This window comes from Geotrypetes seraphini, chromosome 1 (genome assembly GCF_902459505.1).
Source record: "Geotrypetes seraphini chromosome 1, aGeoSer1.1, whole genome shotgun sequence".
NCBI classification, from domain to species: Eukaryota; Metazoa; Chordata; class Amphibia; order Gymnophiona; family Dermophiidae; genus Geotrypetes; species Geotrypetes seraphini.
This window is the reverse complement of record NC_047084.1, coordinates 354,045,786-354,059,046: the sequence shown is the minus strand read 5'-3', so window position 1 is coordinate 354,059,046 and position 13,261 is coordinate 354,045,786.

Sequence of the window (13,261 nt, the reverse complement as noted above, 5' to 3'; positions counted from 1 at the left end):
GCTCTAACCACTAGACTTCTGCAGGGTAAGGAGATGAATTCTAGTGGTGGAGGGGAAAGAACATCCATACATGGGAACAAATTTGTCCCTGCCCCGTGGGATCTATCTCTGCCCTGTCCCCATCCCATCTGTCCCTGCCCCATCCCTGCTTGTACAGAGATTGCAGGGATGGGATGGAGATAGAGCTGTACCCATGTCATTCTAATTCATACCCTCCCCATCAACCTAGCCTTCCTAACCATTGCTTTCCCCCCACTGAAATAAAACTACATATATAGGGGGATAGGACTTGTATACTACCTTGTATACATTCAAAGCTGTTTACATATATACAGGTACCTGTTTTCCTCTGGAGCAATGGAGGATTAAGTGTTTGGCCCAGGGTCACAAGGAATGGTGCTAGGAATCGATCCCACAACCTCTGGCTGCTGAGGCAGCAACTCTACCATGAGGCCAAGCCTTATATTAATTAGTGCAAAGTAACAGCTAGGGATCTGGTAGGGTATCTTCTTGCTGCCTGATCCAGTACTCTCAAGGGGGAGCACAGAATGTCTCCAGGGGCTTCTGCCCAGGAGGGAAGAGTTAGGACAGCTGTTGTTGGTGATTCCTTCATTAGGCATGTAAATAGCTGGTGGGCTTGAGGATTGCCTGCTTACTTGCCTGTCTGATGCAAAGGTGGCGGACCTCATGTGTCACTTAGATAGGATTTTAGACAGTACCAGAGAGGAGGACACAGGAAAATGTGGGAAGGAGGTTCTGGAAGCCAAATATAGGCTCTTAGGTAGAAAGCTGAAATCTAGTTCCTCCAGGATAGCATTTTCAGAAATGCTCCTTGTTCAACATATAAGACCCAAGAGGCAGGCAGAGCACTGAAGTTTCAATGAGTGGTTGAAATGATGAAGTAGAGATGAGGGATTTCAATTGATTAGGTACTGGGGGAGCCTATTCCGAAAGGATGAACTCCACCCTAACTGGGATGGAACCAGGCTGCTGGCACTAGCATTTAAAAGGCGAAAGAGCAGCTTTTAAACTAAGATGGGGGAGGAGGGCAACAATCGCCCAAGAGTGGATGGTTCAGTCTGGAGTATCCTTGAAAGATTCTACTGAAGTGTTTAAGAGGAAAGCAGAATAAAGGATACAAATTATCCCTGTCATCTTCTCAGCAGCTTGTAGATACAATTTGAAGTGTCTGTATACAAATACTAGAACCCTAAAAAATAAAATAGGAGAGTTGAGTATATAGCACTGAATGAGATAGATATAATAGGCATCTGATGGAAGGAGGACAATAAATGGGACACTGTTACCTGGGTACAAATTATATCGCAAGGATAGAGTAGATCAAATTGGAAAAGGGTTGCACTATATGTTAAAGAGGAAATTGAATCAAACAAAATAAACATTCTGCATGACATAGATAGCAGTGTGGAATCCTTAGGGATAGAAATTCCATGTGTGAAGGGAAGGAATAAACAGGTAGGGTTAGAATAGTCTATATAACATTTATAGCCTGCTCTAATCTCCAATCAGATTCTAGGTGGATAACAATATTTAAAAACAATCCATCAAAGTTCTCAGCAAATTTACAATAAATCAATTAAAATGAGTTTTTAAAAATTTTCAAAAAATGTTTTCAAAAAATATAGTTTTTTAAAAAATCATGAGTTGCTGTGGTAAAAGCTCCAACGCTCACAAATTCTATGAGCGTCGGAGCTTTTACCACAGCGGTCTGCATTAAAACCATAATGCAGCTTGTTAAAAGGGGGCCATAATATGAAGAATGCTTCCTTAACTCAGTAGGAAGATCATTCCAAAGTTTGGTTCCTATGTATTTAAAAGATTTACTCAAAGATATCAAACAAATATATTTACTTATTGAATAACTGTATTTCAAAGAATGCTGGAAATGAGAATCAATCCTACTTACTGGAAAGGATAAATATCTTAATAAACCTTCATGTCTCATACCATATAACATTTTATATATCAGTACAACCACTTTAAAATGTATTCTCTTCTTAACAGTCAATCAATGCAACTGATTTAAATGGAGTCGCCTGATCATATTTCTTAGCATTGACTAGATGTGCCCCTGTGTTCTGAAGCAATTGAAACCTATATTTCAACTTCAGTGTAAAACTTGTACCACAGTGAATTACAATAATCTTGATGGGTAAAATAATTGCCCTATTACATAGAAACATGAAAGGCCAATTGGCCCATCCAGTCTGCTCACCCATAGCATTTACTATCTACTCTCACTAAGAGATCCCATGTGCCTGTCTTATGCTTTCTTTAACCCAGACACAGTCTTTGTCTCCTTCACCACCTCTACTGGGAGACTATTCCACACATCTACCACCCTTTCTGTAAAAAAAAGTATTTCCTTTGATAACAACTACTACTACTGCTATTAATTATTTCTAGAGTGCTATCGGATGTTTGCAGTGCTGTACAGAGTCACGAAGGAGACAGTCCCTGGTTGAAAGAGCTTACAATCTAAAAAGACAAGACAGGTTACTCTGAGCCTATCACTTCTTAACTTCATCCTATTCCCTCTCATTCTGGAACTTCCTTTCAGATGAAAGAGATTTGCCTCATATGCATTTATGCCATGTAGGTAGGTAAAAGTTCTTATCATATCTCCCCTCTCCTACCTTTCCTCCAAAGTATATTTATTCAGATCTTTAAGTCTGTCCCTGTATGCCTTATGACAAAGACCACTGACCATTTTAGTATCCTTCCTCTGTACCAACTCCATCCTGTTTATATCTTTTTGAAGGTGCAGTCTCCAAAATTGTACACTAAATGAGGTCTAATCAGAGTCTTATATAGGGCATCAATACCTTCTTTTTCCTACTGGCCATACCTCTCCTTATGCAGCCTAGCATCCTTCTAGTTTTCACTGTCGCCTTTTCAACCTGTTTGGTCACCTTTAGATCATCACATACAAGTTTCTGTATGTTTATATTTCATATTTTTGTAGGAAATGATTGGGACTGGAGAAGTGGTAAGAAGTTAGTAAGTTGCTGGGAAAGATGGCAAAACAGGGTGATTAATGAGGGACATTTTCAATAGGATGTATTAGTCTGAGGTTGGATGTTTTGGGCAGGACATCCACAAACCCAGGAAAAAAAATATCCATTTTCACAGCTGCCAGACATCTATCTTTTATTTTTGAAAATGACCTAAGTTTTGGTCCTTAGGACATCTACATTTTTTGGCCATTTCCAAAACTAAAAACGTCCATGTGAAAAATGCACAAAAGCAAGTTTTGTAGATGTACCCAACTACCTCAACAGCTGAGCTGGTTATGGGGATTCCTGCTGGCTCAGCTGAAGGGGATTCACCTGCCAGGATCAGCTGGAGTCCTACATGCCTCTGACAATCCCCCCATCCCCCAATATTCCTGGAACCCCGCCAGGAAATATTCCTGGAACACCTGATATGGCAACACCATCCCCTATATCATCCGACATCCCCATACCTTCCAAAGCAAAATTGGCAGGAGGAAAGCCCATTCCCTCCTGCCTACAGAGCCGTGTACTGCAAATGATGGGCCTTTCCCCACCCAATGCATCTTGGGATGCAGTGGGAGAGGCCTAAGTCCCCGATTGGCTCAAAATGCCCCTTCTGTTAACACCTTATTAACAAAGTTAGTTAACCAATATAAAATCTCAGATGGAACTGGTGGCAGTATAACAACAGGACAAATATCTAAAACACACAATTTATGTGATAATCGCCAACAAAACCTTTAAAACTTATTGTTCTAAGACTCCCGGGACAGAATGAGCAGACAGATGAAGAAATGTTTTCAAACATTGGAAAGCTGGCAAATTGGGCTACAGTATAATAATGAGTGATTTCAATTACTGTGGAATAACTGCCTCTAATTATGAGCTAAAAGCACAAAAAAAACCCAGAATACAGTCCAATAGCTTATATATTTATTCTTCAATGAGCTAAGCATCCACTCTCAACTCATACAGTAGAGAAAAAGATCTCAGAGATTCACAAATTGTCCCTCCAATATAGAGGGGATTACCACACCTCCATCACTGGTCATAAAAAAACTTCACTTACTTCTAAGATGTTATTGGCACACAACCAGAACTCAAAACAGATGAAAGCAGGGACATCTCACTGAAAAATGACCAAAAAAGAGAAAGACTGCATATACTATATCACAAAAACTTTCACAAGGAAAAGCTTTCACTTAGCTTTGACGCATGTTTCTCCAATAAACACCCATAAATACCCAACAGGGGTTCTCATTTTGCCTAAAGCTGCATCAGGGGTGAAAATCACACAAAATTATTATTTTGCTCAAAGTTTGTTGCTCTGCTGGTTGCACTATCCAAAATGGCACCGAGCCTCACAATGTTGACTTTTTGAAATTTATAAGCTCCACTTACTTCATCATAATAACCAATAGGCTTCAGACACACCCACAACTATCTCCACAAAAACATTCAGAGCATATTGCTTGAAAACAGAGGATCAGAAAAAAGCTGACCATTCAGCTCAGACATTCAAACCCTTAGACTGCACTGAGTCAAAAAAATAAATCCACCACTGTTCATGTTGTCTAAAGTAGCAATTAATATTCCCCCACCTCTGAGTTATCTCTATCTTTTTCAATCTTACACATCTCAAAGACTCAAAAACATGCTTCTGATTATGGTAATGGGTTCAGAAAATTGCTTGGTGTTAAAACAAGAATATGCTTCGTCAAACAGATTTTTAAGGATCTTGACATTTGATGTATATAAACTATCCCACAGGCACTGAATCAAATAAACCACATGCTTAGAAGCACAAAGCAGTAGAACCTTTTGGGACACATTCTTGATTAGTGACTGGATGCATGTATACTGTTGTAGCCAACATCATCGGGCAAAAACTACATTCCCCACATTGTCGATGTGCACAAGCTTCCACATCTAATGACATCCTAGACATTGCAATTAATTTGGACTCAATCACCCAAATTTGTTTTCTTCTCATAAGCAAACAAAATCCTCACTTCTCAAGATCGGGGTTACCCTGTTGGTGTCTTATCTATAGAATGGACGAGGGTATTTTTAGTTCAAGATAACAATTATTGCAATACCATGATCACCATTGGTCAAAAGTAGTTCTTCCATTTGTGACTAAATTTATTCCTCTGATATCATGAATTAAGTGTTGTATTTAATTACATTCAGGATTGCTGAAATTTTGAAGTTGAATCCTTCCACCCAATGTGTGGCAGCAGACAAAAAAGAAAACAAGATGCTAGGAATTATTAGAAAAAGGATGGTAAACAAGACTAAGAATGTTATAATGCCTCTCTATCGCTCCATGATGCGACTTCACCTTGAGTATTGCATTCAATTCTTGTTGCCTTATCTCAAGAAAGATATAGCAGATTTAGAAACGTTTACGACCAAGATGATAAAGGGGATGGAACTCCTCTCGTTTGAGTAAAGACTAAAAAGGTTGGGGCTCTTCAGCTTGGAGAAAAGATGGCTAAGGGGAGATATGATTGAAGTCTACAAAATTCTGAGTAGTGTAGAACAAGTTCGAGTGGATCGATTTTTTTTACTGCATCAAGATTTACAAAGACCAGGAAAGAAGGAAATATTTTTTACTCAGAGAATAGTTATGCTCTGGAATGCATTGCTAGAGGAAATGGTAAGAGTGGTTAACTTAGCTGGTATAAAAAAAAAAAAAGGTTTGAACGAGTTCCTAGAGGAAAAGTCCACAGTCTGCTATTGAGACAGACATGGAAGAAGTCACTGCTTGTCCTGGATCAGTAGCATGGAATGTTGCTACTATTTGGGTTTTTACCAGGTACTTGTGACCTATGTTGGCCACTGTAAAGACTACATGGAGGATTCTAGACTACATGGAGTAGACCATTGTCTGACCCAGTAAGGCTATTTTTATGGTCTTATGTAGATCAAAACCTAATTAAAATGAACTCCAGTCCCTTCAGAGTGTTATCCTTGGACAAAATTTCATGTACTTAGATTAATGTTGTTATGTAAGTGGAATCATAAAGGCCAAAAGCACCTCCTAACACCACTGTTACTGTGCTGAATAAAACATCACATACCTGGCATTCTTTCACTAACCACGCCTGCTTTACATGGCCGGTCACACTCACTTAGTGCAAGTTCAGCTTTGCCTGGGACTTTACAGATTGCTCATTCTGTTGCCCACAACATTGCTTTCCATTGCAAAGTGATCTTGTTACCAGGTTGATCTGCAGTTCCCCAAAAAACAGACAAGCAAACAAACTGTAAGATCTCTGAGATCTAGTCCAGCAAAAACAAACGCTTGACTGTGGATAATCTGTACCTGCCATATTGGTAAAAGTCTGAAATTACACCTTCTAGTTTCACACTCAGCCCCCGATGCAGCCCTGGAGGGAATGAAACATGGTCAGATTGGGTTTTTAGAGAGTGTTCTATGGGCTAGATTCACTAACGTGACCGATCCGTGTCTTATACGGGCAGGTCCGATGGATTCTTCCAACTATTAATATTCAAATGGGGCGATCAGAGGAACACCCCCATCTGCCGACACGGATCGCTAGTGTGCGATCCTGACGCATGCGCAGACCATCTGCTTTCCCTGTAGATGGTCTGTGCATGTGTTTGGTGTTCGTTTTAACTTTTTTTTTTTTTTTTTTGCAAGCCCGTGGTTTTAACTGCTTTATGCCTGTGGGTTAAAATCACGGGCTTGCACTGTTGAGAAGGGCATGAGAGAATCGGGCCTGAGAGCGGGAGATTGGAGCAGAGAAGCAGAGCAAAGAGCAGGGTGGCCAGAGCAGGAGAATCGGGGCAGAGAGCAGGGTTTTAGCACAAGCGACTGGTCCTCACCAGTGCTTGTTTTTTGATCGGCCAGTCAGTCGGAAAGTGTAGTGAATCGCATCCTTCCTGCTTTGCATGCCGATTCCCCTCATTTGCATGCGTGGCTCGGAGGATGATCGGGACACAGGTTAGTGAATCGGTTCAGAGGGAAATTGGGTCGCAAAGGGCTCGCAAACTGATCGGTACACAGTTGGTTTGCTTAGTGAATCTAACCCTATATTCTTAACATAGAACATAAGAATCGCCTCTGCTGAGTCAGACCACAGGTCCATCATGCCCAGCAGTCCGCTCCCGCGGCGGCCCCCTAGTCAATGACTTATAAGTGATCTATTACTCTAAAGCATTTGTACTGTATAGTACCCCTCTAATTAAACCCTTCAATCCCCTTTTCCTTCAGGAATTTGTCCAGTCCCATTTTGAAACCCAAAATCGTACTCTGCTTTACTACCTCCTCCAGAAGAACTTGGACTTTCAGAAAGCGTTTGACAAAGTCCCTCATGCAAGGCTTATGAAGAAACTACTAAGCCATGGAATAGGAGGAGAAGTACACAGATGGATCGGCAAATGGCTTGAAAACAGAAGGCAAAGGGTTAGCATAAATGGGAAATTCTCGGACTGGGAGAAAGTGACTAGCGGCGTGCCCCAGGGCTCGGTTCTTGGGCCTATCTTGTTCAATATTTTCATAAACGACCTGGAAAAGGAAACAACATGCAATATAATAAAGTTTGCAGATGATACAAAACTATGTCGTGCGGTTGGCTCTCTAAGGGACTGCGAGGACCTCCAGAAAGATCTGAACCAGCTGGAAACGTGGGCGATAAAGTGGCAGATGAACTTTAACATAAACAAATGCAAGATGATGCATCTAGGAAAGAAAAACAAGGAACATGAGTACAGGATGTTGGGGGTGAAGTTAGTAAAATGCGAACAGGAAAGGGATTTGGGGGTACTGATTGACAGTACCCTAAAACCATCGGCACAATGTGCGGCAGCGGTGAAGAAAGCGAACAGGATGTTGGGCATAATTAAGAAGGGGATTACGAGTAGAATGGAAGAGGTCATAATGCCACTTTATAGAACAATGGTCCGACCGCACTTAGAATACTGTGTCCAACACTGGTCTCCATACCTTAAAAAGGATATAACTCTGCTGGAAAAAGTGCAGAGGCGAGCCACGAAACTTATCAAAGGAATGGAAAATTTGAGCTACAAAGATCGACTCAGAAAGCTAGGGCTGTTTACCCTTGAGAAGAGAAGACTGAGAGGGGATTTGATAGAGACTTTTAAAATATTAAAAGGATTTGATAAAATAGACCAAGAAGAAGCATTACTGAAATATCCTGATGTGACACGGACAAGAGGACATAGACTGAAACTGAGTGGCAGCAGGTTTAGGACAAAATGTCAGGAAGTTCTGTTTCACACAGCGCGTGGTGGGTGCTTGGAATGCGCTCCCGGAGGAGGTTGTGGAGGAGACTATTGTTCTGGGATTCAAACGCAAGTTGGATGCACACCTTCTTGCATATCATATTGAGGGATACGGTAAATCCAAAAAGGAGTACCTAAATGGGCCGCCGCGTGTGCGGATCGCCGGACTAGATGGACCTCGGTCTGATCCGGTGAGGACGTTTCTTATGTTCTTAAGTACGATTTGGGGTTTCAAAATGGGACTGGACAAATTCCTGAAGGAAAAGGGGATAATTAGCTTCAAGAAATTTTCACAATTTTACCATGTTGGTCTGCTTTGTTTATTTGCTGCTTTGCAGTTTCTAATGATTTAGGGATCAGATGAGTGAAAATTTCTGAAGTGTGCATACAATAAACATTTTATTGATTGATTGATTTAATTCGTTTTCTAGCCTGTTGTCTTTAGAGCTCTAGCTCGAGAAAAGTCTGCACACATTTCTCTGTGTTGCTATTTCCTTGGACACCTGTGGATAGTCATAAGAAGATGAAATAATTATCATTTTAGTTATTTTGTTTAAAAAGCTTTAGGGCTCCTTTTACGAAGGTGTGCTGACGTTTTTAGTGCACGCACTGGATTAGCATGCGCTTGCCGAAAAACTACCGCCTGCTCAAGAGGAGGTGGTAGTGGCTAGCGCACGTGGCATTTTAGCACGCGCTATTCTGCGCATTAAGGCCCTAACGCGCCTTCGTAAAATGAGCCCTTAGTGCCTTCTCAAACCCTGTTTTAAGATGGTTACAATCAGCACATGAAATAATAACTGAGACTAGGACATAAAATCAATTTGGGAGCAATATTCAACCTGCCTGCATTACTACAAAGCCAGGGGAGAAAAGACGAGGAAAACTCACAGTTGGCATGCTTTTTCATGACAATGCGCCGGTGCACATGTTGTGACGGTCACAGACTGCCATCTGAGAATGTGGGTCCTGGCCTGGCTCCCTTGGATTACTTCCTGTTCTCAGTTTTGACGAAATCTCTCCATTGCCAACGGGTTTCAAGTGAAGACGTCAAGGAAGTTGCGACGTCCTGGTTTGAAGGTCAAACTGAAGAATTATTTTCAAAGGGGTTAAAGTCATTGCAGGAAAAGTAGATGAAGGGTATGGAGTTCTCAGGGGACTGTATTGAAATACAAAAAATTTTGAAAACTTTTCTTTCTTACTGAGGTAAATAAATAACGTCCTTTGTACCTTTTCTCCCTTTTCTTTTAAATTCCAAATATCGCCAATAAATCTAGCTAGCAGTTTCAGTGCTATAATCTCAACTGCACATTAAACCTTATAGGTACAGTACTTTCTAGTTTAGGTCTGGCAATGTAAAATAAACTTTGCCAGCAGTATGAAAGATAACAGAATGAAAGACAAGAGTCAGTTTGAAGACTATCTCCTTTAATATACGGGTAAGAGCTAGGCAGAAAAAGGAGAGAAAGCTTTTGATTGGCTGGGGTTTTCCAGGAGGGGCGGGGGGGGGGGGGTCTAGGTTAGAAAAACAGAGCAGTTACCCCACAATATAGATAGACAGAAAACAGTCAGCACAGTTTAAACCCCAATAATTAAATAATAAGTCAGCGGTCCAGTCTAGAAAAACTCTCAACACGGTTTAAAGCTCAATAATTAATATTAAAGTCAGTGCTCCAATCTAAAGAAAATATATCATGTACCAAAACCTATTTCCAGCCAGTAGAAAAATTTAAGAATAAGTCAAAGAATAATTTCCAAGTTCAGATCCTTAATGAGAAGCGCATTATGTTTTCCATAGCTGCAGTGAAACTATGGAACTCTTCCTGGGACATTGAGATTGTTGACAACTTAATTATTTGCGGATGCTTTCTTGTAATACATGAGGGATGACTTTGATTTTGATATGGTCATGTTGTAATAACAAGTTTACGAGAAATGCAAAGAATGAGAGGTCATTGATTCTGATATATCAACTTTATACCAACAAGTTTAGGAGAAATGCAAAGAATTAGTGTTGTTGATATATCTGAGCTATAGGTTGCTTGTGTCAATATGTTCTTATGTAAACCGCTTAGATTTAGGCAAACTACACATTTTAAATAAAATAACATAAATAAATAATAAATTCCCATCTTCAGTAGCATGCAGAGGAAATACCTCCTGTATATGACTGTGCTGTACTTTAACTCACTTTGAGCTGCCACTTGAAAAGCATATGCAATTGAAAAACTGACTCAAGTCAATTAAACCTACAGGAGAAGGACTCATAAACACCGTAACGCTGCTCAGAGACTTGTAACTCTAAAGAGAGGGAGGAAACCCTCTCTTGGAACAAGAGTATTTCTTTCAAATCATCGCATAGTATTTAGTAAAAACGAGTCCAACTCTTGAGGGTATGCAAGGCTTGAAAAATATATTCAATGCTTAGATGGAGTATTTCACAAAATATTCTTTAAAAATCCAAAATAATGGCGATTGCATTCAGGAAATGCTAAAGATTGTACTTAGCTTATATGCACATCAACTTTCCAGGGTCCCGACGTGGCCCCGTTTCGGCGACTGCTTCAGGAGACCCCGCCAACCGAAAGTGAATAGATTTTCTCAAAAATCACACTGAGTATAAGTGCTTCAATTGTAAGCTGAAATGCAACAAAGAAAATAGTGACATACACTAGAAACAGGCGCTGGGACTCAAAAAGCTACTGTAACTGTGCAGAATACCAAAATGTTAGAAGCTAGCAATAGGACAGGAGACACAGAGTGACTACATACCGGTTCAAAAACTGAAAAGTTCCCTGCAACGGAGAACGCCGACACCCGCTCTGACTTATAACACAGAGGGGGGAGGGGCGAACCCCGAGCGTGAACGTAATGACGTCATCCATTCATTTGCAGAAAACAGAACAAAAATCAAAAACAGATACTGTAGAAAAACAAGAACAAAAATATCATAGAAGGCTACCAAAAAATCACAGAAAAGCTGCCCATTCTATCTCATTATTGAGGCCATCAGGGTGAAGGGAATGCAAATTGAATATCCATTTTTGTTCTCTCCTCCATAATAAGCGAGCAATGTCCCCACCTCTAGGGCTAAATATGCTATCCAGCACTGTGAATGTAAGATCATTTAAGGAATGCTTAGCTTGCTGCCAATGCTGGACCAGAGGGGCTTCCTGAACCCCTGTCCGGATGCGGCTCATATGCTCCCCAATACGAAGTTTCAGCTTGCGAGTGGTGCATCCTACATAAATGAGGTGGCATGGGCATGAAATAGCATATACTACGTAAATGGAGTTACAGTTCGTATTGTGTTGCGTATACTTCAAATGAGGTGCAAGTGACATCTGTTGAATAGTAACACTGAGGTGGCATACCTTACAACAGCCGCATGGGGAATGATGACCTCGTAGAGTTTGTTGAGGATGATGGCTTACAAACTGTGAATGGGTGAGTTTCTGTCTGAAATTCAGAGGTTTAGAAAAGGCAAACCTAGGTACATCGGAGAAAGCTTCATGATATTGCATAATGGGCCAATGGTGCTTGATGATTTTCTTAATTTGAAAAGCGTGAATGGAATATGGTATGACACATACAAGAGACCGAGATTCAGGTTTAGCTTGTGATTGCAGCAGCAGAGACCGGTTAGCATATAAGCCTCTCTTGTAGGCCTTTTTAAGAACTGATGACGGATATCCTTTAGATATAAATCTTTGCCTAACTTCCTCTGCCTTGTGTACATATTCTTCTACCGTGGAGCATAATCTCCTGAGACGCAGGAATTGTCCTGTGGGTATATTATCCCTCAGATGTTTGGGATGAAAACTCTCATATTGGAGTAAGTTGTTTCTGTCCGTAGGCTTCCGGTAGATAGACGTCTGAAAGCATCCATGATATAAATTGATGTTGATATCCAAAAAGGACACCTGATGACGGTCCTTGGTCATGGTAAACTGAAGGTTAGAATCACAACCATTAAGCCACTCAAAAAATGCCATCAACCCAGACTCTGTGCCAATCCATACTGCGAACACATCATCAATATATCGTTTCCAAAAAAGAAAACTTGGCCAAAACTCAGATGGATATAAAAACTTATGTTCAAATTGAGAAACATACAGGCAGGCTATGGACGGGGCCATTTTCGACCCCATGGCAGTGCCCTTAATCTGTTTGTAAAAATGCTGGTCAAATTGAAAATAATTCATGCTGAGTGCCACATGTGCTACATCTAATAGAAACTGGATCCTTGTGTCAGATAGTTCAAGAGATTGCAATTCCTCTCTAATAACTTCAATAGCTTCTCGTTGTGGAATATTAGTGTACAAGGCAGTTATATCAAAGGTGAGTAGAATCGCATCCTTGGGTACATTTTGTAAAGATGACAAAAACTGAATGATACTAGTAGAGTCTAAAACGTAAGAAGGGGCTAATGGGACCCTGTCTTTTAGAAAAAAATCAACAAAAGCAGACAAGGGTTCAAGGAGAGATCCAATACCGGATACAATCGGCCTACCCGGAGGGTTAGACAACGATTTATGCACTTTAGGAACAAAATAAATTACTGGTATCCGAGGAAATGGACAACTCAAAAATTTAAATTCCCTCTCTGTAATAACGCCCTTCTCTAAAGATTGTACCAAAAGATGGGAGATGATGTCCAGTATGGATTGAGTGGGATCAAATTGTAGAGGCTCATAATATGTGGGATCACTAAGCTGGCGGTTAGCTTCCCTAACATAATCACAAGTATCTTGAATGACCACTCCCCCTCCCTTATCAGCAGGATGAATCACAATGCTCGTGTCAGTAGCTAAAGATGTCACTGCTAGACGTTGTGGCTTAGATAAGTTGAACCTAATAGAGGGGGGGGGGTGACCCTCTAAGCGGCTAATATCCCGCAGAATCAAATCTTCAAAGGATTGAATGTGTGGGTCGACTGTACCTGGAGGGCACCAGGTAGATTTAACATGTAA